This window comes from Dromiciops gliroides, chromosome 4 (assembly GCF_019393635.1).
Source record: "Dromiciops gliroides isolate mDroGli1 chromosome 4, mDroGli1.pri, whole genome shotgun sequence".
In the NCBI taxonomy this organism is placed as follows: Eukaryota; Metazoa; Chordata; class Mammalia; order Microbiotheria; family Microbiotheriidae; genus Dromiciops; species Dromiciops gliroides.
The window spans coordinates 218,351,648-218,373,373 of record NC_057864.1 but is presented as its reverse complement, the minus strand read 5'-3'; positions in this window follow the sequence as shown (position 1 = coordinate 218,373,373).

Sequence of the window (21,726 nt, the reverse complement as noted above, 5' to 3'; positions counted from 1 at the left end):
TATACCCTGGAAACCCAAACAAACCACAGGTGGGTGGAATTCCAATTTCAAAGGATTTAGAGCTGAAAGGACCATAAAGATGATGAACCCCCTCATTTTAGAGAAGAGGAAACAAGCTCAAAAGAGAATATGTCACTATCCCAAGGTCACAGAGTGACTAAGTGGTATGGGAGTATCTGAACCTAGGTCATCTGACTCCAACTCTTTTTTTCCATTACATCATACAGACAAGAAGCAAGAGAGCATTATAAGCAGAAGGGACAACATAAGCAATTATTTGGAGTCAGGAATGAGTAAGAGATGGGTCACTGCTTACCAGGAGGCACTGATTTGAGGCATTAGAAATCAGAAAAGAAGCCAGGGGGAAAAAAGCAGAAAAAGGAAAAGAGAAGGAAAACGAGTGTAGGTGGAAAAAGGGACAGAAGGCACATGAGGCTACCAAAAAAAAAGCTGCTTACAGAAGACAGAATACAGAAGCTGACAGGTAAGTTTTGCAGCTGCTTTGTTGGAAGCCATGCTGATTGAATTTGTTTGCTTAGAGCTGACTGGTTCACTGGAATAAGAGTTGAATTTCTCTCTGGTACCATCTATATAAGACTGAGGCAGAGAAAACCTCTCAGAGACACCTGTGTTGCCCTCTACTACTATCTCTAATTTGAGAGGAACAAACAGAGGGAGAAAGACAGACTTTGCATTTGCTTTTCCGTGATAAAAGGCTTAGATTTTCTGAGAGCTCAATAAACAAAATAGAATCCCCTATCATTAGAAGGCCTGCCTGAGGAAAGGCTGGATGGCCCTATCAATATCTTTAGCTTGAGAGGAAAAGCCCAAGAGCAAATCTGAGGAATTTATCAATTCCCTGGCTTAAGGAAACTTCTGGTCACTGAAAGTAATAGTTTCTTAGCATGCTACAAAGGCTGTATTCCAAAAAGAATTTTTCACTGTTTTGGTGACCTAGAAGTAGCAGAAAAGTGGCTTGGTCCAGGAGGAGAGCTGTAAGGACCACAGAAGATAACACAGGTGATGAATATTACTGTTCTCTAAAGACACCATCCAGAATCAAGAGTTGCCCCAGATGCTTGGATTTCCCTACACATGTGCCTTCCTGCTAGATTTCTATGTGTGCTCACTCTACCCCACTGATACAATATACATTGGAAAAAGAGTATGATCCAGGTTTGGGGGTGAACTGTTGTATTCTTGTTATTCTTGAATTATTTTCTATTGAGTAAATGTTGTAATTATTCCTGATTTTGTCTTCTATTGAGTAAATACTACCAGTATTCTTCTTTTTATTTTATCATTAAGTAAATGTTTCGTGTTTCCGACTCAATGGTGTCAAAGTGACTGATTTTGTGTAAATGGGATGCACACTGGTGGGGACTCAGGAGCTGTAATGGAAAATAATAAGAGTATGTTCTGGAGGAAGCTGGGTGGCGCAGTGGATAAAGCACCAACCTTGGATTCAGGAGTACCTGAGTTCAAATCCAGTCTCAGACACTTGACATTTACTAGCTGTGTGACCCTGGGCAAGTCACTTAACCCTCATTGCCCCACACAAAAAAAAGAGTATCTTCCTCCCACACCAGAGGTACACCTAAGATCCGGGGAGAGAGATTTTGAATTATTACTCCATGCTTTGGTTGTCCCTCTAGGAACAATATACTAATCTACAAAAGAAAGTGGAGGTCAGGTGAGCAAGCCAGAACAGAAAGCAAGAAAGAGGATTCAAGTATTATATTGAATGTTATGTTCAAGGGCTACACTACACACACAGGGTGGGTTAGGTGCCAAGCCCAGGTGAATTAGATCTTACCAATTTTAGGCAAGGATTTCATATTGATTTTTTTTCACAGAGCAATGAGGATTAAGTGACTTGCCCAGGGTCACACAGCTAGTAAGTGTCAAATGTCTGAGGCTGTATTTGAACTCAGGTCCTCCTGAATCCAGGGCCAGTGCTTTATCCACTGCTCTACCTAGCTCCCCCTCATACTGATTTTTGTCCATGATAGTTTCATTTCTAAGTTATTCAATATATTACAGATCAATTCAGAGAAACTGTAATAAATAGCTAGATCCCTAAGCACATAGTATATGAAGTAAGAGTGGAAATTGAGGGAGATACTTAAATATGAAAAAGAAAAATATGAAGTACCTTAAGGTATTAAAAATCTATACTCGGGCAGCTAGGTGGTACAGTGGATAAAGCACTGTCCTTGGATTCAGGAGGACCTGAGTTCAAATACAGCCTCAGACACTTGACACTTAACTAGTTGTATGACCCTGGGTTAGTCACTTAACCCTCATTGCCCTGCAAAAAAAAAAAAAATTATACTCAGCACAAACTTTGTTAAGTACTACCTAATAAAGAAATCAATGGCAAGAAATAATGCTAATGTCTCAAACTATTTTGAAAAGGAGATGGGCATATTTAGAATGGAACTTTGAAAGGCCCTTCTTTTTGTTTGTCTTGGGTTTTTTTGTTTGTTTTTTGGGGGTTTTGGGTGAGGCAATTGGGGTTAAGTGACTTGCCTAGGGTCACACAGCTAATAATTGTTAAGTGTCTGAGGCCGGATTTGAACTCAGGTCCTCCTGAATCCAGGGCCGGTAGTCTATCCACTGTGCCACCTAGCTGAAAGGCCCTTTTTGTTTAATCATGACTCCAACTAATAGAACAACTTTACCAAAGAGATTAATTTAAAAAGCTAATAAAGCATGGGCATGTCATGGACACTTAATGTCCCTTCTCTCTTCTTTCTGATTTGTCTGATAAACCCAACCTAAACTTACACACCAGAATGTAGACAGTTCCCAGAAAGGATGACCATCCTGCTACAAGTCACTCTCAGGGTGCTAGGGGAAAAATTTGTGGGCAAGATAAATTTTTATGACATAGAATTTTAGCTTCTAAACCCCCGCTGGTTTGCTTCCCATTTAAACAAATTAGTCCAGGTGATACCACTAACTCTTAATTAGAAACATTTACCAAACAGAAAGTAAAGCAAGAATTTTTTTTTCTTTTTAAAAAATATTTTATTCCCCCCCAGTTACATGTGCAGACAATTTTTAACATTCATTTAAAAATTTTTTTGAGTTCTAAATTTTCTCTCCATCCTTCCCCTCCTCCCTTCATGAGACAGTAAGCAATTCTGTATAAGTTATACATGTTCAATCATGCAAAACATAATACCATATTAGTCATGTTTTGAAAGAAGACACACATCTAAAGGGGAAAAAAATCACAAAAAATACAGAAAATGAAAAATTGTATGCTTCAATTTGCATTCAGACTCCATCAGTTCTTTCTCTGGAGGAGGATACATGTTCATGAGTCCTTTTTCTCTTAGATCATTTTATTTCTGAGAATAGTTAAGTCATTCACAGTTGATCATCATATAGTATTGCTAATACTGTCTATTATGTTCTCCTTGTCACTTCATTTTGCATCTGTTCATGTAAGTCTTTCCAGATTTTTCTGAAATCCATCTGCTCATCATTTACTTTAATAGTATTTTTCCAATTTTAATGTTCATTTTAAAAAATCATGTTCTGGGGCAGCTAGGTGGCGCAGTGGATAAAGCACCATCCCTGGATTCAGGAGGACCTGTGTTCAAATCTGTACTCGGACACTTGACACTTACTAGTTGTGTGACCCTGGGCAAGTCACTTAACCCTCATTGCCCAGCCAAAAAAAAAGTCATGTTCCAAATTTTTTGTACTTCCTCATCCCTCCGTAAAACAGTAAAGAATTTGATATAGGTTATATATGAGCAGTCATGTAAAACATTTCCATATTAGTCATGTGTGAAAAGGAACAGACCAAAAGGAAAAAAGCCACAAAGAAAAAAAGTAAAAATAATATGTTTCAATCTACATTCAGACTTCATCATTTCTTTCTCTGGATGTTGGTTGCATTTTTCATTATGAGTCCATTGGAATTGTCTTGGATCATTGTATGGCTGAGAAAAGCTAAGTCATTCATAATTGATCATTACACAATGTTGCAGTTACTGTGTACAATATTCTCCTAGTTCTGCTCATTTCACTTTGCATCAGTTCATGTATTTCCAGGGTTTTTTTTTTAATCTGCCTCTTTGTCACTTCTTATAGCACTGTAATATTCCATTACAATCATATATCACAAATTGTTTAGCCATTCCCCAATTGATGGACATCCCCTCAATTTCCCAATTCTTTGTCACCACAAAAAGAGCAACTATAAATATTTTTGTACATATAAGTCCTTTCCCCCACCCCCCAACTTTTAAAAATTTCTTTGGGATACAGAGATAGTAGTGGTATTGCTGGATCAACAGGTATATACTGTTTTCTAGTTCTTTGAGCATAGGTCCAAATTCCTCTCCAGAATGGTACTTAACCTAATTGTTGAAGTTTATTCTACTGGGCCATGACAAGAATTAGGAGGAGAGTTATTTGGGAATCTGGAATGAAAATCCATTTCTGGCTATAGTTTAAGGATATTTTGTGTCCACTTAGGGGTATATTTGATAGTGAGCTGGCAATAACCCAAGTTACAATGTTTTCTGAGACTGGGTATCAGATGGAGAAGAGCCTGGAAGGTGCTTGCAAGAAAAATTAAAATATGACATTCCACCCAAAATCCTGGGACGCATCTCTCACCAATGTACATAGTGTCCATGGAAGAGAGTAGACACAAATTTAAAATTTATAATTTATTTATACCATGGAGGCAAACAAGTAGGGAACACATGCCCAAAGCAACTCATACTCTGGACTGTGAACCTTGACATCATTGTCCCCATTAGGAACAGTTTGCACAACTGATGGGTGAGTTCACTCTTGTACTGGATATCTCCACTCTTGAGAAGCTGAGCAGGGCCTTTTTTTCCTTCTGGCTACTATTTACCACTCTTCTTCTGATCTGCTAAGGCAGAGTTAAAGTTCTTTCAGCAAAATAGAACTCTCAGCCTGGGTGCTACAGACCCTTTCTAGGTCTGCTCCCTTGGCAGAGTTCTAAGGAGTTTCAAGCAACTTGAGAAAATTATCAAAGACCTGGAGAAAGACATTAGAATAATTCTATCTAACCAATATGTGCAGTTGAAAGCTTGAACACTATTTTCCCAATAAAAGGCAATAAAAAAGAAACATAAAGGAATAGATTCCTAAAAATAAGTTTATAAAGAATTCATGATACCATTATTCAACAATTAAAAGCAAGAGCCAAAAAGCAGTGCAGAAAACAAGATACTCGTTTCAACATCATGGTAGGGCAGGGATTCCCCTCTAATTAGCTTTTCCCAGTAGCAAAGCTTTTCCTCCAATACACTCTTCCAAGCAGCAGATAGTAAGTAGTTAGATTCTGAGGTTTTGCTGTTACCCAACTCTGAGGTTGTTTCTTAGACTTACCTCTGAGAACTTTTCTCAGACCCATTTGGACATGAACTCTTGCCTATCAGAAGTCAAGTCTTGGCCAACACTCCTGCTCCAAAGCAAAGCATCTTTTGTGAAATGACTCACCCCTATCTTATGATGAGAAACTAAAATCCACATTTCTGTCAAATCACAAAGAGGTGATATACGAATATCCCATGTTCCCCCAAATAGTTCTAGACATTAGGGTTTCCCAACTATCAACCTTAAAGTCTTTATATCAGTTGTATATACATTAGATGCTGGGAAATTAGACACTTCATTTAATCTTTACTCTGAGAGTCTGCCTTTTGTTCAGTGTCTCTCATATTTGTCCTTTATTCTGTCCCTTTTCCTGAAAAAATTCTTCACATCTGAAAGGGGCACCACCTCATGCTAAAATCTGCTATAACTAATATAATTTCACCCCACACACACACCGTCCAATATTTGACACTCAAATTAAAAACATTTCAAGACCTACAAACAATAATACATGATATGGTCATTGCCATGGTAATAACCACAGTAAGAAGGTTCTAGCTTTGTAGTAATACTTCTAAATACAGGTGACAGATACTTCTATGACAGAAGCAACTCAAGAAAGTTATTTAAGAGGTGACAACAGACATTAAATTATATCAAAATCTAGCCAGTATGTGCTATCCTAAGCTTGAACATTATATTTCCTAATAAAACAAAAAAAATCAAAAGTATATCAGAAATTCTTGATACTACTATTCAATAATTAAAAGCAAAAGCTAAAAGGTTATGAAACTATAAGAAGTAGAAGACATTTTTGATATCAATCAAAAACGATTCTGGAGGAATGAGAATAAAAGCAATTGGAGGAGAGAGAACCTCTGAAGAAAAGGAATGTGGAAAATTTTTGCTTGTCTATATATAGTTAAAAGAAACCCAACACAACAAAAGCACAGGTTGGATCAAATGCAAAAAAGAAAATTTGTATAACATTAATATAATGACTGACTGAACAGTTAAAGGAGATGACTGAAACTAGTTTTTCTATAAATCAGAAAGTGATAGGACCAGATAAGATACATAATTATTGCTTTAGATGCTTTACAGTGGCACATGAATTAATAGCAATGCACTTTTTTTTTTGATGAGGCAATTGGGGTTAAGTGACTTGCCCAGGGTCATACAGCTAGTAAGTGTCAAGTGTCTGAAACTGGATTTGAACTCAGGCCCTCCTGAATCCAAGGCCAGTGCTTTATCCACTGCGCCACCTAGCTGCCCCGAGCAATGCACTTTTACCAGTTTTCTGTATGATGAAAATCTGATCTCATCTTTCTAAACAGAAAGTATCAAATATTTACTACCAAAAGATGAGAACACAGATGGCCCCACGATATATCATGTTTTGGCACATAGTAGGCACTTAGTAAATGTTTATTGATTAATACAAAACATTCATTCAATCAATTGACAAATACTTCCTAATTACTTATTATATGCCAGGTTCCATGCTAAGCCCTGAGAATACAAAGAAAAAGCAAAAATAGCCTGTGCCTTCAAAGAGTTTACACTCTAATAGAGATTGTATTCACAGCTGGTATCACTAAAAAAAACTATAAACATAAGACAGCAATATATTGGCTGAAGAACAAAAAAGGATGTGTCAAAAAAAATTCCAGGGGTATAAGGAGAAATTCATTACGGATTCAGTGATGATTGAAAAAATTACCTGAAAGTGCCATGACCTTCATACAACCAATACTGATTATCACAAAACCTTTGATGATTTCACAGAATACCAAAATATTTGATATTCATGTGGAAAACCATTTTCTAATTAAAACCTGACACCAGATCAACTATGTCAAGAACCATTGATTGATATTAAATACATCTTTAGTATCTTATGGGGAAATAGTTTAAGCCTGTTATGGTTCTTTCTAGTATTGCTGAATAGAATTGAGTATGGCTTTCAAGTCAAAGGTGTAATCATGCCAAAACATTATATTAATCACTCAATGTACATGAATGACATAAAATTGTCATTTAGACTTGATAAGTGAAAATTCATAATGTGTACCACAAGGAAGAACAGAAAGGTTTTGAGTTTGCACCAAGGAGTAAAACTAAACCACTGGATACAAATATTTGGAGTTCTCTAGGCAAGACACTAGATTATATCAATATCTAGCATTGTATCAATTATAGCATGTGAATCAAAAGTCTTTCAAGGAGAAAGCTGAAGCAGTATATGTTAAAGGACTGACTAGCATCCCCAAATCACTTATTAATGGGAAGAACACATTTAAATAAATTAATACCTACACAATATCATTCTTAAAGTATATTTTGACAATATATAATAGAAGATAATATATCTAGGTTTCCAAACCAAAACTATGAAATGTTCGTGAAATATGAGCTCATCAACCCAAGATAGCAATACAAAGATTAACATGTCTTTGCCAAAAAAAAAAAAAAGAGGAAGAGGACTGATAGATGTTCTCAAAGTAGGTTTGAGATTTACCAAAAAAAAAAAAAAAACCAAAAAACCGGCCATCATAAAGATCATTGCTGACCTTCAGGAAAGTCATTTCAGTGGAGACCAAATGAAAAAGGTTAAGAAGTGAATGGGAGGTAAAGAAATAGAGGCAAATAGGGACTTACCTGAGAAATGGAGGATAGATATGGGGCCAGTAGCTTGAAGGGATGATAGGGTCAAATGAAATCTGTTTAATGATATGGAAGATGTGAGCTATCTGTGGCCACAGAGAGAAAACTAGTAGATAAAGAGATTGAATATTATAAAAAAGAGAAGCAATTATGGAGGGGGAAAACTCTTGAAGGATATGGAAGGAGATCAATTCAAGGGCACAAGCAGAAGGGATGGGCCTTGGAAAGAAGAAGGACCACCTCTTCATCAAAGATTGCAAAGGCAGAGAGAATGTGGGGAGTGGTGACACTTTGAAGATATGAATGGTGGAATTGGGGACAGAGAATAGCTCAGAACAAATGGTCTCTATTTTCTCCATAAAATATGTGGGAAGGATCTCTGCTGAGATAATAAGCATAGTGGATCCCTAACAGCTCTAAATCTTTCCTCCTACAATCCTGATCCTTAATTTTCACACACTTGCAGCTAATATTCACTTTCACAAGCAGATAGCCACCTTTATACACATCCACACCCTCCAATTCATTTACTACTTCCTCAAATGGCCCACAGAATTGGTGACATAAAAGATAAATGGATCATAGATTTAGTGCTAGAAGAAACCTCAGAATCACAAATGAGGAATCTGAGGAAGAGAAAGGTCAATTAAGTGATTATAGGTTAATTATATAGCAAATGTGTCCAGGAAGGGATTAGAACCTAGGTCTTTCTGAACCCAGGAACAAAGCCATATTTACTACATCACGATGCCTCTCATTTGAGGAGGTATGTGTGAATGCAGATCCAAGTGCCTGGAAAGAGTTTAATACTTTTTTACTAACTGACTGAATATATACATGTAAACACACATGTATGCAACAGTCAAAGAGGTCCCAAGGCACATCTCACAGGTTTGGTGCATTCTCAGGACTTATATGCTACTACCTAATTGTGATTACCTTCTCCTCTTTCACCTCCCTTAACACCTCTGAAAAGGTAATTTGAAATCCCATATTTAATTATTGAAACAGATGTCCCAATTACATAAGGGCCTAGACTTCAGGACTGAAGAGCTTGAATTTTCATATGTAAAATGCTCTGTGATTGTACTCTATATGTTACATACTATAGAGGCAGTTGGTGATACAATGGACCTCAAATTAGGAAGAACTGAGTTCAATCCTAACCTCAGACATTTACTTAGCTGTGTGCCACTGAGAAAGTCATATAACCTCTATTTGCCTTAGTTTCCTTAACTGCAAAAAGGGGATAATAATAGCACCTATTTCACAGGATTGTTGTAAGGATAACATGAGATAATATTTGTAAAGTACTTAGCACAGTGCCTGGGATATAGCAGGCACCATATAAATGCTTATTTCTCCCCCGTTTAGGCAAATTAAAGATAAAAATAACAATTTATAAGTGAAATAGATAAATATTTACAAAATACAAATTGCATATATATATTTTGTAAATATATATATAAATTGCCCAGAAAAGGAAATAAAATACTTAAATAACCCCATTTGAGAAAAAAAAATTGAACAAGCCATCAATGAACTCCCTAAGAAAAAAATCTCCAGGGCCACATGGATTTGCAAGTGAATTCTACCAAACAATTAAAGAACAATTAATTTCAATACTATACAAAATTTGGGAAAATTGGGGAAGGAGTCCTGTCAAATTCCTTTTATGATACAAATATGGTGCTGATATCAAAACCAGGAAGAGCCAGAACAGGAAAAGAAAATTACAGACCAATTTCCTTAATGAAAATTGGTACAAAAATGTTAAATAAAATATTATCAAAAAGATTACAGAAATTTATCATCAGGATAACATACTATGCCCAGGTAGAATTTATACCAGGAATGCAGGGCTGGTTCAATATTAGGAAAACTATCAGCATAATTGACCATATCAATAACAAAACCAACAGAAATGACATGATTATTTCAATAGATGCAGAAAAAGCTTTTGACAAACTATACCACCCATTCCTATTAAAAACACTAGAGAGCATTGGAATAAATGGAGTGTTCCTTAAAATAATAAGTAATATCAACTTAAAACCATTAGCAAGCATTATCTGTAATGGGGATAAGCTAGAAGCCTTCTCAGTAAGATCAGGGGTGAAACAAGGATGCTCATTATCATAACTATTATTCAACATTGTACTAGAAATGTTAGTTTTAGCAATGAGAAGAAAAAGAAATTGACAGAATTAGAATAGCCAATGAGAAAACAAAACTATCACTCTTTGGAGATGATATACATGATGGTATACTTGGAGAATCCTGGAGAATCAACTGAAAACTACTTGAAATAATTGAAACTTTAGCAAAGTTGCAGGATGCAGAATGAGCCCACATAGATCATTAGCATTTCTATAAATGACCAACAAAGCCCTGCAGCAAGAGATAGAAAGAGAGGTTCCATTTAAAATAACTGTGAATGATATGAAATATTTTGGAATCTACTGTTGGGACAAAGCCAGGAACTATATGGACACAATTATAAAACACTTTTCACACAAATGAAGTCAGATGTAAACAACTGAAAAAATATCAATTGCTCATGGGTAGGCCAAGCTAATATAACAGAAATGACAATTCTACCTAAATTGGTTTGCTTATTCAGTGCCATGCCAATCAAAATACCAATGAATTATTTTATAGAGCTGGAGAAAATAATAAAAAAATTCAAGGGATCAGGAATATCAAGGAAATTAATGGGGGGGTGGAATTCAAAGGAGGGTGGCCTAGCTATGCCAGATCTAAAACTAGATGATAAAGTGGCAATCATGAAAACTAGTTAGTACTGGCTAAGAAACAGAATAGTGTTACCTGCTGTCTAGGGAAGGGGGGAGGGAGGGGAGGGAGGGAGAAAAATCTGAAATTGTAAAGCTTGTATAAACAAAAGTTGAGAACTATCTTTACATGTAACGGAAAAAATAAAATACCTTATATGTAAAAAAAAAAAAAGAAAGAAATAGAATAGTGGATCAGTGGAATAAATTGGGTATAGAAGATGCAATAGTAAAAGACTATGGTAATCTACTGTTTGGTTGACCCAAGGACTCCAGAAAAGAGCTCATCATTTGACTCAAATTGCTGGGAAAACTAGAAAATAGTATGACAGAGGATGGGTGTAGACCAGCATCTCAGACTGTATACCAAGATAGTCAGAATGGGTATATGATTTAGACATAAAGGATGATACCATAGGCAAATTCAGACAGCAAGGAATGGTTTACCTGTCAGATTTATGAAGAAGGAAAGAATATGTAACCAAACAAGAGATAGAGAGCATTGTGAAATACAAAATGGATAATTTTATTACATTAAATTAAGGGATTATGCATGAATAAAATCTATGTAGCCAAGATTGGAGGCAGGGCAGAAAGCTGGAAAACAATTTTTACAGCAGGTGTTTCTGATTTTTTTTTTCATTTCCCAAATATACAGAGAACTGGGTCAAATTTATAAGAATACAAGTCATTCCACAACTATAAGAACCACCTCTTGCTTTTCACTTTTTTGTCTCTCCCACTTCCTTTTATCTTCTTTCTCCTCCTATTATCTTTCTCTTTCCTCTTCTTTTCTTATTCTCCCTTTTCCCCTCATCCTCATATCTAGCACTAGCATCCCTGGATACTATTTAGCTCCACTCACAGTCTCACAAACTTTCAGGATTATCCCCCTAACTAGACCTCACAAGACTGGATTCCTCAGAGGATAATTATCCATAGTTCAAGGTATTTTGGGGACCATATTCCTAAAACCATAGAGCACAAGCCTTAACCAATATGTTTATCTGTAGTAGTTAGCTAGAGCCAAACTTCTTAAACTACAGGTTGTGAACCCATATGGGGCTATGTAACTGAATGTGGAGGTTACAAATAGTTTGGCAACAGTAAAAGGTTATGTATACCTATTTTATATACCTATATACCCAGGGTCGTGTAAAAATTTCTCAGGTGAAAAGGGGTCGTGAATGGAAAAAGTTTAATAATCCCTGAGCTAGAGGACACAATTAGCTCAAAGAAGAAGCATTTACTAAGATGACATTGTAGGAAGACTGCCTACAAAACATTCTCTTCTATAAATTTGGGGAATAATCTCAACACAAATTCACATAGCATCAGTGGGAAGATTGAGCACCCACAAATAATAGGAGCACACATAGGGAATACACGTGATCTAGCAATACACATCTCTGTCACTGTTATTTCCTTTTCCATGGTGCCCTCATTTTGTTCCTCATGGGCACAATGTCTCTGCTAGGCAAATCACACATCTGGTCTCCCTGGGACTGTTCTCTGGAAATCAGCTACAGACAACCCTAGCTAGCTCTCTTCTTGACCCAGACAGCTTGTGCCTTCTCAGACTTCTCTCCTGACTTAATTTACACTAAGTAAAATACCTTGCTATTTAAAAGTCACCCAATGGGTGTGACCAAACCTTCATCCAGTTGATGTCTAGCCACTCCTTTGTTTTATCAAACCTTGAGATTGAACTCCTTCATGCCTCTTAAAAGGGAAATAAGGTATACTTCTTTATACTTTTGTTTTAGTTAAGAAAAATCTATTAGACTGTAGCATCTTGTTGTCTCTATTACCTGTCCCTTCACTCCAATTTTCTCGGGTAAAGTCAATTGATAAGGAATATCCTGATCATTATAGCAGCATTCAGGGCTGTTGACCCCTGCATTAAGATAAAAGTATTAAGAAGTTAAAAGGCATGAGTTTCATGTCAATGACATTTGTTACGAAGGACAAAATCATTTACCTCCTCAGTCTCTTAGTTCCGCCTTCCCTTATACTGTTAAATGGAAGGAATCAAATTCTCTCTTTGAACCAAAGGTTGAGGATTATAGCTGGAGAATCTACCGTCCAAGGTGTGCTATTCCATGGAGGGCCAAGCATTTTTACTATTCAGGGGAAATCAGGTGTTAATCACAAAATATCTAGTCTCACACTGTGTTTGCATAAAACACTCTAAAGGATGCAATAACTGTATGGAAAGCAAGAAGGTAAAATGTAATGAGCAATTCTTGGAAAAAAGAAAGCTTGAGAGGCTAAAAAGGAACAAATTAAACAGAATTTGGCCAGTAGAATCCCAATGGAAAGTGTAAAGAATATTTCAAACTTCCCTTTGACAAGATCCTAAAAAGCAGAGAAGGCCTTTAGAGATTCCATATCCCTATCAGTTTACTAGTTATCCTTTCCCCATCACGATTTCAATGTATCATGGGTTGCCATAAGAAATTAAATGGGAATTTGGGAGGATTTTTGCAAAAGCTGCATATGACATCCAAAGACCAGTAGACAACACAGAGCCTATGACCAAATACTTAACCCAAATTTTACAATAAGGTACTGTAAACACCCCATAAAAGAAAATGAAAAAATTCAGATTTCTTCTCTAGTACGAAAAGAGGGTCAAAAAATTTTACAAGGATTTTCCAAATGTCGCAGGTGCAATGCTCCTAACTCCCACAATGTAGAAGGGATAAGTATATACCATAAATCCCATGAGAGCAAGAACCAGGTCTCATCAAAACTTTGTAATCATTCCACCAGGGCCTAGAACAGTACTTTGCAAATAATAAGCACTTAATAAATGCTGCATGAATTGATGAATGAATTACTTCCCCCTGACTTTTGGATCCCATTAGCCACAGAGACATTCCTCCCTCCCCAATCCATAGAGCCCCACTAGTCTTGGTAACCTAGAGCTCAGATAACAGCATTAGTAAGACCAGGAATAACCCTCTAATAACCTATTTTCTACCTGCAATGTAGACAAAATCTGGAATACTCTAACTATGGAAAAATAATGAAACATTCCTGGTAACCTAGACAAGGATCCTGACTTGGGCAGGTAAGAAAATGGGACCTGGTAAAAAACTGGATTTCCTTAAATGATATTTCCTATTGGCATATAGTCAGTAAATTACTGGTCCTGAAATTGGGAAGACCTGAGTTTAAGTCTCACCTCAGACACTTACTAGCTGTGTGACCCTGGGAAAGCCACTTAATGCAATTATGTTAAACATCTGGGGTCATCCCTAGTCATCTTGATATCTATCTTTACACTTGACCCAGGTGACTCTGAAGGAGAGAGTGAAGTTAGTGACTTTGCACAGCGCCCCCCCCCTTAATCCAATTCAGATCAAGTCATGACAACACCCCAATGTCATGGTCCTCTTCAAGAACAAGGGAAAAACAACAACAAACTCAGTAAATGTAGTTGTCAAGGTCTGTTCTGGAGGCACAGTGTGTAGGTCTCTGTATCTAGAGTCAGGAAGACCTGAATTTTAATCCCAACTCAGATATTTACTGGCTGTGTGACCCTGGGGAAATTGTATAATTACAACTGTCTTAGTTTCTTCATTTGCAAAATGGGGATAATAACCTCTTAGGGTTATTGTGAGAATAAACTGAGAGAATATTTGTAATGCCCTTTGCTAACCTTAAAGCACTATATAAATACTAGCTATTATATCATTCATTATTATTACTCTGTGAATGTCTTATAAAATGAAGGTCTTGGACAAATTGATCTCCAAGATCCTTTTCAGCTCTAACATTCTATTTTCCATGTTCTAAGGACTCTTCCAACTTTGCTAGTCTATGTTCTTTGTTCTAAGGTCCCTTCCAGCTCTGATGTTGTCTGCATATATGACTCACTTTCTGCTTTGGGGGAGACATGAGAAGTTTCACTGAAGATATAGACCAACTGAGAGTTGCTGAAAGCAACAGGCCTTTATTTGCTGCATTTTAAAATTATGTAAAGGAAAATATTTAAATTGAGATATCCATGAAAAGAAGGACAAGCACAGAGTGGGTAAGAATACAACTAGATCATAGTTACTGGAAAGACCCAAGGACAGCTGGATCTTTGGAAGGCTAGGATATATCCCAATCTTATCCAACAGAGTGTCTTCCTAGGCTCAAGTGAGATGATCTTTAAGCCACAGCAAGAAAAGCAAAGGGATCGGTGACCCTGTGAAAGAGTTTCTCCATACCCAGTACCCAGGTTATGACAAGTTCTTGCCACCCCTTCCAGTACAATATGGTAAGCCTGGTTTTCTCCCATACCACTGAGCTCTTTCCTTTTTTTTTTTTTTTTAATTTTTTTTTTTAGTGAGGCAATTGAGGTTAAGTGACTTGCCTAGGGTCACACAGCTAGTAAGTGTTAAGTGTCTGAGGCCGGATTTGAACTCAGGTACTCCTGACTCCAGGGCCGGTGCTCTATCCACTGTGCCATCTAGCTGCCCCTACTGAGCTCTTTCCTAATGCAGATGAGGGCCAGATGTTTCATAGGTAAGAGATGCAATCCCCATGCTCCTAGTTTTGAAAGGTTCCAGGAAAAGGAGAATCCAAAAAAGGGGGTGGAAGGTACAAGCATGAGGACAGCATGTACCTAGATCAAAGATAGCTCGACACAAGAAAAGCAGGTCTTAAAAAACCAGGAGTTGGTTTTTTCAGGGCACTTCATATGTTTTTACATTTAAAGGATTCAGAGTTATCCTTATGGAAATAAAGGGAATAACTTTAGTTCCCAGACCCCTAAGTTTTAAGTCCTTGCTGCCCCCTTAGAAAGGATCTGTCATTTAAAATGATGTCCATGTAGAAGTCACATAGATTGATTGTGGAAATTTTACTTCTGGCAGAGAAAGCAAGATAGGAGCACTTTTGGAGTACTTTGTTGGTTTGTTTTGCCCTCTAAGTTTTTGGTCTTTTCCCCTTAGTTTGCCTCCCTCTTTCAGAAACACAAAAAAAAGAGACCAACTCTAGGAGCCTGAGTGTTGAAAAGATGGTACAACTTGGTGCATGGATGGATATATATGTATTGGGATGATGTCATGACTTGTAATGAATTGGATTTAAGTGAGGGAGGGCTGTGCAAGGTCACCAACCTTACTCTCTCCTCCAGGGTCATCTAGGTCCAGTGGCAAGATAGACATCAGGATGATTGGAGATGGCCCCAGATGTTTAAGGCAATTGGGTTAAGTAACTGGCCCAAGGTCACACAGCTAGTAAGTGGGGTGAGATTTGAACTCAGGTCCTACTGACTCTAGGGCCAGTGCTTTATCCACTGCACCACCTAGCTGCCCCATATGTATTATATGTATATGTAAATGCATGTGTGTACCCACATATACATATAAACATATATACACACATATATGTATATATACTCATAAATATTCTTATGCAGTGCCCTCATGATTCTCCCCTGTACCCACTCCCTATAGCATGCTTAACATTCTAGTAAAGCACACGGTCTAATGGTACCTTCAGAGCATGAACGGATATCATGACCCCTTCCTGTCAGCTATGATGATGTGAGGGTTTGTACTATGTGAATGAAAAGTACTTTGGTTGGCTGCTGGATTGGAACCCTATGAATATACTAAAAAGGTCACTTGCTCTTCTTCCTTCCTGATTTGAGGTAAGAAGATGATTTGTATCCATACCGAGGAGTGTCAGGTTGGGATGGTGGAATCCTTATCCCCTAGCCAGTCCCTTGAAGACATGAGCACATATACTATCTATACAAGACTGGAGCTGAGGTAGTAACACTTCTATTTTATTGGGCTCCCTTCCCCCAGCTATATAGCAATGACCTCCAGACAGATGAGTCCAGAAAATTGTTTGAGTTTTGGAAGGTCATGACATTCTGAGAGCCCAAGGAGGGAATGGCTACACTGTCCAACAGTGCAATGGATAGATGTTCTAGCAGTAGCTCTTGAAGCAAATAATATCCAAAGGAAGAATCAGTATCAGAGAAAAAGAAGCCGTTGAAAAAGAAGATCATGCTTGGATCATGCTTAGCAAATTATGGGTGGGAATCAGTAGAGATAAAATGTGAAATAGCTAATTAGCAAAATTGCTGAACAGTATTATGTCCTGATGAGGCTTACTACCAACCTCCCAGAAGACTGTAGCCTGGATATAAGTTGAGTTTCTGAATCCTTTTTAAATCATTCTGTTAATGCACACTGTGATTCTCATGTGCTTATTTCTTCCTGTGTGGGAATAAAGTGATCTGCCCTATACCTGATTCATAAGAATCAGCTATACTTTTCCCCCTCTTTTGGGGAAACACTAAATTAGAGCCTAAAATAGAACTGTTCCCATAGTAGCTAGGGCAGGAATGAAGAGCCAATGAATAGGAGAAATGGGGAGTCTTCTTCCCCTATGGAGAAGTCAGGTTTCCCCAGCAATGAACCTGGTAGAGGACTACATTTCTGGGCACAAAGCAAGGAGAGGTAAGTACCCTCATCTCTTGTGAGTCCCCACAATGATTGATTCTGGCTACTGTGCTAGACATGTGTGTATTGAACTGGGACTAATATATATACTCTTATACAGCTCAGCTCAGAATGAGATTTTCCCTTTGTTCCTTCCAGACCAGAGTTACTTTCATAGTGTGCATAAACTTGAACACATCTACAGATACCAATTTACATGAACATACATATATGTAGAAGAATACAAGTGATTCTGCAAACATAAAAAACAAAAGAATTTATACCCTGCACACATACATACATGTATGTACATACTGCTTCCTGTGCCTCTTCTTAAAAATGCATAAATAAAAACAAATCAAATTTCAATAGCAGAGGAGGAATTTGGATTCACAAAGTCATTTAGATATTTTTAAGAGCTCATCAAATAAATATATAGCTAATTCTTAAATACTGAAGATCCTGTGTTCAGATTATAGAGCAGTCAGTCAGTCCATCAAGTGAGGGATTTTTTTTTTTTTAGTGAGACAATTGGGGTTAAGTGACTTGCCTAGGGTCACACAGCTAGTAAGTGTTAAGTGTCTAAGGCCAGATTTGAACTCAGGTACTCCTGACTCCAAGGCTGGTGCTCTATCCACTGCTCCACCTAGCTGCCCCCGAGGGGAAATTTTTTAAAGGGATAATGATGTCCTACAGTATATAGCACATCCCAATTGCTTTAAACTCCTTAAGTATGGCCTTAACCTCTTCCACATTAAAATTTATTTAAAGTCTCTTCCCAGGTTGGGGGAGGAAGCAAAAACTGAGGAAGAGCCTAGAGAAGCAAAAAACAGTCCTATTTATTTTGTATATTTTGTATCTACACAGCAGATGTAATTCCTTTTCTAATGATAAGCTATAGGTGCTAAAAGCAGAAAGCAGAAAGATGCTCTAAAAATTCCCCTGGGCCCAACCATCACTCTAGTGGGTGAAGAACAGACACCATCTCTGACCTCTGGTGAGCAACAAGGCAGGATCAGAGTTTCAGAAAATGATTATGCCTCTTTTGTCTGCATCAATAGGTCTGAGTGAATAAAGGAGGAATGATAGCAAGCATCCTACAAATACATTCAGATGCTATGGAAGAATATTCTTTGACCAGGGAGAGTTGCAAAAAAGCAAGATACTTTGTACTTTATGAAGGTCATGACTATATCAACAAATCTTACTAAACTTCCCAGAAAAAAAAATGCATTTCGGAGTCATGGTTATAATGTGGCTTTGATAAATAAGACTTGTTCAAGAGACCCTAGGGAGGGCTATTATTAGGGACAAGATATAGTCCATGGCAACAATTAGAGGAATTGGAAGAGATAGAGGAAGCAGGGGTGGAGGGAGAAAGATGGACACAGGAATGATTTCAGCACCGTGGACAGTGTGCTCAATAGTCAGACAATAACTTCAGAAAGGTTGAGATTGCTGGCAGATTCTCTCAGTCTCTTTACTTTCTGTCCAAAAGCATTCTCCATCTCAAAGGTCAGCCTGTTCTAGGATTATGTAATGCAGAAGAGAACCACCCTGTCAAGTAAGGTTACATGTGAGGGTGTAGGCAAGAGGCCCTATGGATATAAAGTGGATTTTTAGTGGGGAATGCTCTGGACTCATTTTTAGGTAAGTGAAAGCAGTGGGGAATTGAGGGGATTATGGACAAGACCAGGGGAATGTAAAGGGTGTAACTACAAAGAGCCTGTTGAGGTCCTCCTGAATCCCTTTTGTGTATCCTTAACAGTTAGGAGATTTTCTTAATAAGGTTAACTCCCTAATGGCAAGTAGATTAGGCTCATAGTGATAGTGTGCCTCAGATAAAATCTGAACTTGGTTTGTCCTGATTACTTGACCCATTGTCTTCAGTTGAGGATGACTGAGTGAGTCTTCAACAGTTCATTCACCCTTAGACTTGATCTTTAAAAGGAAGAGCAGAGGGGCAGCTAGGTTGCGCAGTGGATAGAGCACTGGCCCTGGAGTCAGGAGTACCTGAGTTCAAATCCAGCCTCAGACACTTAACATTTACTAGCTGTGTGACCCTGGGCAAGTCACTTAACCCCAATTGCCTCACTAAAGAAAAAAAGGAAGAGCAGAGATAGACGAGACCAAATAAGAGAGGGGAGCTAGACACAGACATTCTGACTTAGTTTCCTGGAGGTAAAACCTTCATCTCTGTAGTGTCTCGAGGAAGCCACGTGGCCCACAGTGGATTGAAAATTCCAAATTCCAGGCCTCTTTGACCCAACAAAAAAGTTCCTAAATCAAGAAGATGACTTCCTGAACCAGAATGGAGCTGGTCTTGAAGAGCAGCAAGAGACAACCATGATGTAGAGGAGAAAAATCCCATCTGTACTGGTATTATACAGGTACATCATGTGAAATATACAGGTAATGCCTCCAGTCACTCTGAATGCTCTTCTCTGGCATTGGTGCCTCAACACTGAATATTGCTATAATTCCAATAAATTATATGGGCCCCTGGGGAAGGACAGAGTGTATTGCTTGACTAGAAACGCTTGAGTACTTTCCCACCCCAAGGAAATTACTTGATGGTTTTTCTCAATCCTCATCCTTGACTTTTATAAAACATGACATTGTTGACTTCCCTCTTTTCCTAGATTCTCTTCTCCCTGGGTTTTTGGGACATGGCTCTCTTGGCTCATCTCCTGCCACTATAAACATAGTTTCTCACTCTTCTTTGCTAGATCATCATCCATATGCCCCCCCCCCCAACTGTGAGTGTACTTCAAGGCTCTGTCCTAGGTCATCTTCCCTCAATATACCCTCTTTCTTGGTAACCTCAGTTCACATCAGTTTAATTATCTTTTATATGCTGATGACCCCCAAATCTATCCACCCTTAACCTTTCTACTAAGCTCCAATATTGTATCACCAACTGTTTATTGGACATTTCAATCTAACATATCTAAAATGAAATTGATTTCTTTTCTCCCAAACTTAGCCCTCTTACAAATGTTTCTATTATAGACATCCTTCCAGTCACCCAGGTTTGCAATCTCTGTGACATCCTCAACTTCTCACTCTCAATCATCCCACATATCTAAGCAGTTGCTAAATATTCAGCAGCATCTCATATGCATCCTTTTCTCTCCACTCACACAACTAGTACCTGAGTTTAGGCCCTCATCGCCTTTTACCTGGGCTATTCCAATAGCCTCCTAATCAGTCTCCCTGCTTAAAGTCTTTCCCTGCTCCAATCTATCCTCCTCCTTGCAGCTGCCAAAATGATTTTCCTAATGCATAGGTATTATCATGTTACTCTCCTACTTAGTAAATTCCAGTGACTCCCTATTACTCTAGCATTTAGCATAGTTCCTGGCATATAGTAAACACTTTATAAATTCTTGATGATGTTGATGATAAACTTCTCTGGTACTCAAAGTCCTTTGCGACCTGGCCCTGATCTCTCTTTCCAGCCCTATTACACATTACTTCCCTTTCACACACTCTACTCTATCCAAATGGTACCATTCCTCATCCATGGTACTCCAGTTCCCATCTCTGTGCATTCTAATTAGAAGGAAGGAAGGAAAGAAGGAAGCACTTATTAATCACCCACCATGTGCCAGGAACTGTACTAAGTACTTTACAAATATCTCATTTTGTCCTTAACAACCCTGGAAGGTAGGTGCTTTTATTGTCATCCCCATTTTACAACTGAGGAAACTAAGGAAGACAAATGTTAGGAAATTTGCCCGAAATCACACAGCTGGCAAGAGTCTGAGGCCAAATTTGAAATCCAAGCTCATTGCTCTATCCACTGTGCCACCTACCTGTCTCAATGGCAGCTGTCCCCCATGCCCATAGTGTACTCCTCCTGTATCTCTTAGAATCCCTTGTTTTCTTCAAGGCTTAGGTGAAATGCCGCCTTCTACTTGAAGCCTTTCCTGAGACCTTCCCAGAAGCTAGTGCCTTAATCACCACCCCCCAAAAAAATGCCTTGTCTACAATTTGCATAAATCTTTATGTGTATATGTAATCTCCCCTAACTGGACTGCAGACTCTTTGAAGGAAGAGTGTTTGGCTTGTGTTTTTGTATTCTGTTTGCCTAGCATATAGTAGAAGTTTAAAAACTGTTGACTGATTGACTAATAAAAAGTATCAAAGGTAGATATAAACCTGGTTCTGTGACCCCAGATGATGTAATCCCTACCACACAACTTAGCTAGAGTAAAAAGCCCCAGAACAGCAGGGGAGAGGGAGGAGGGAAATAGAGTAATTTAAAAGATTTTACAGAAGGAAACATGTATCAATAAACAGTGATTAAAATATTGGCATTAATAAATAGATTTTTACCTCTCGTTTGTGTTCTACAAGATCCCTTTGACACTTCTGAAAGAGTGAATTGGAAAATTTGATTTCTTTTTTTAATGCCCATTTTATAATCACCC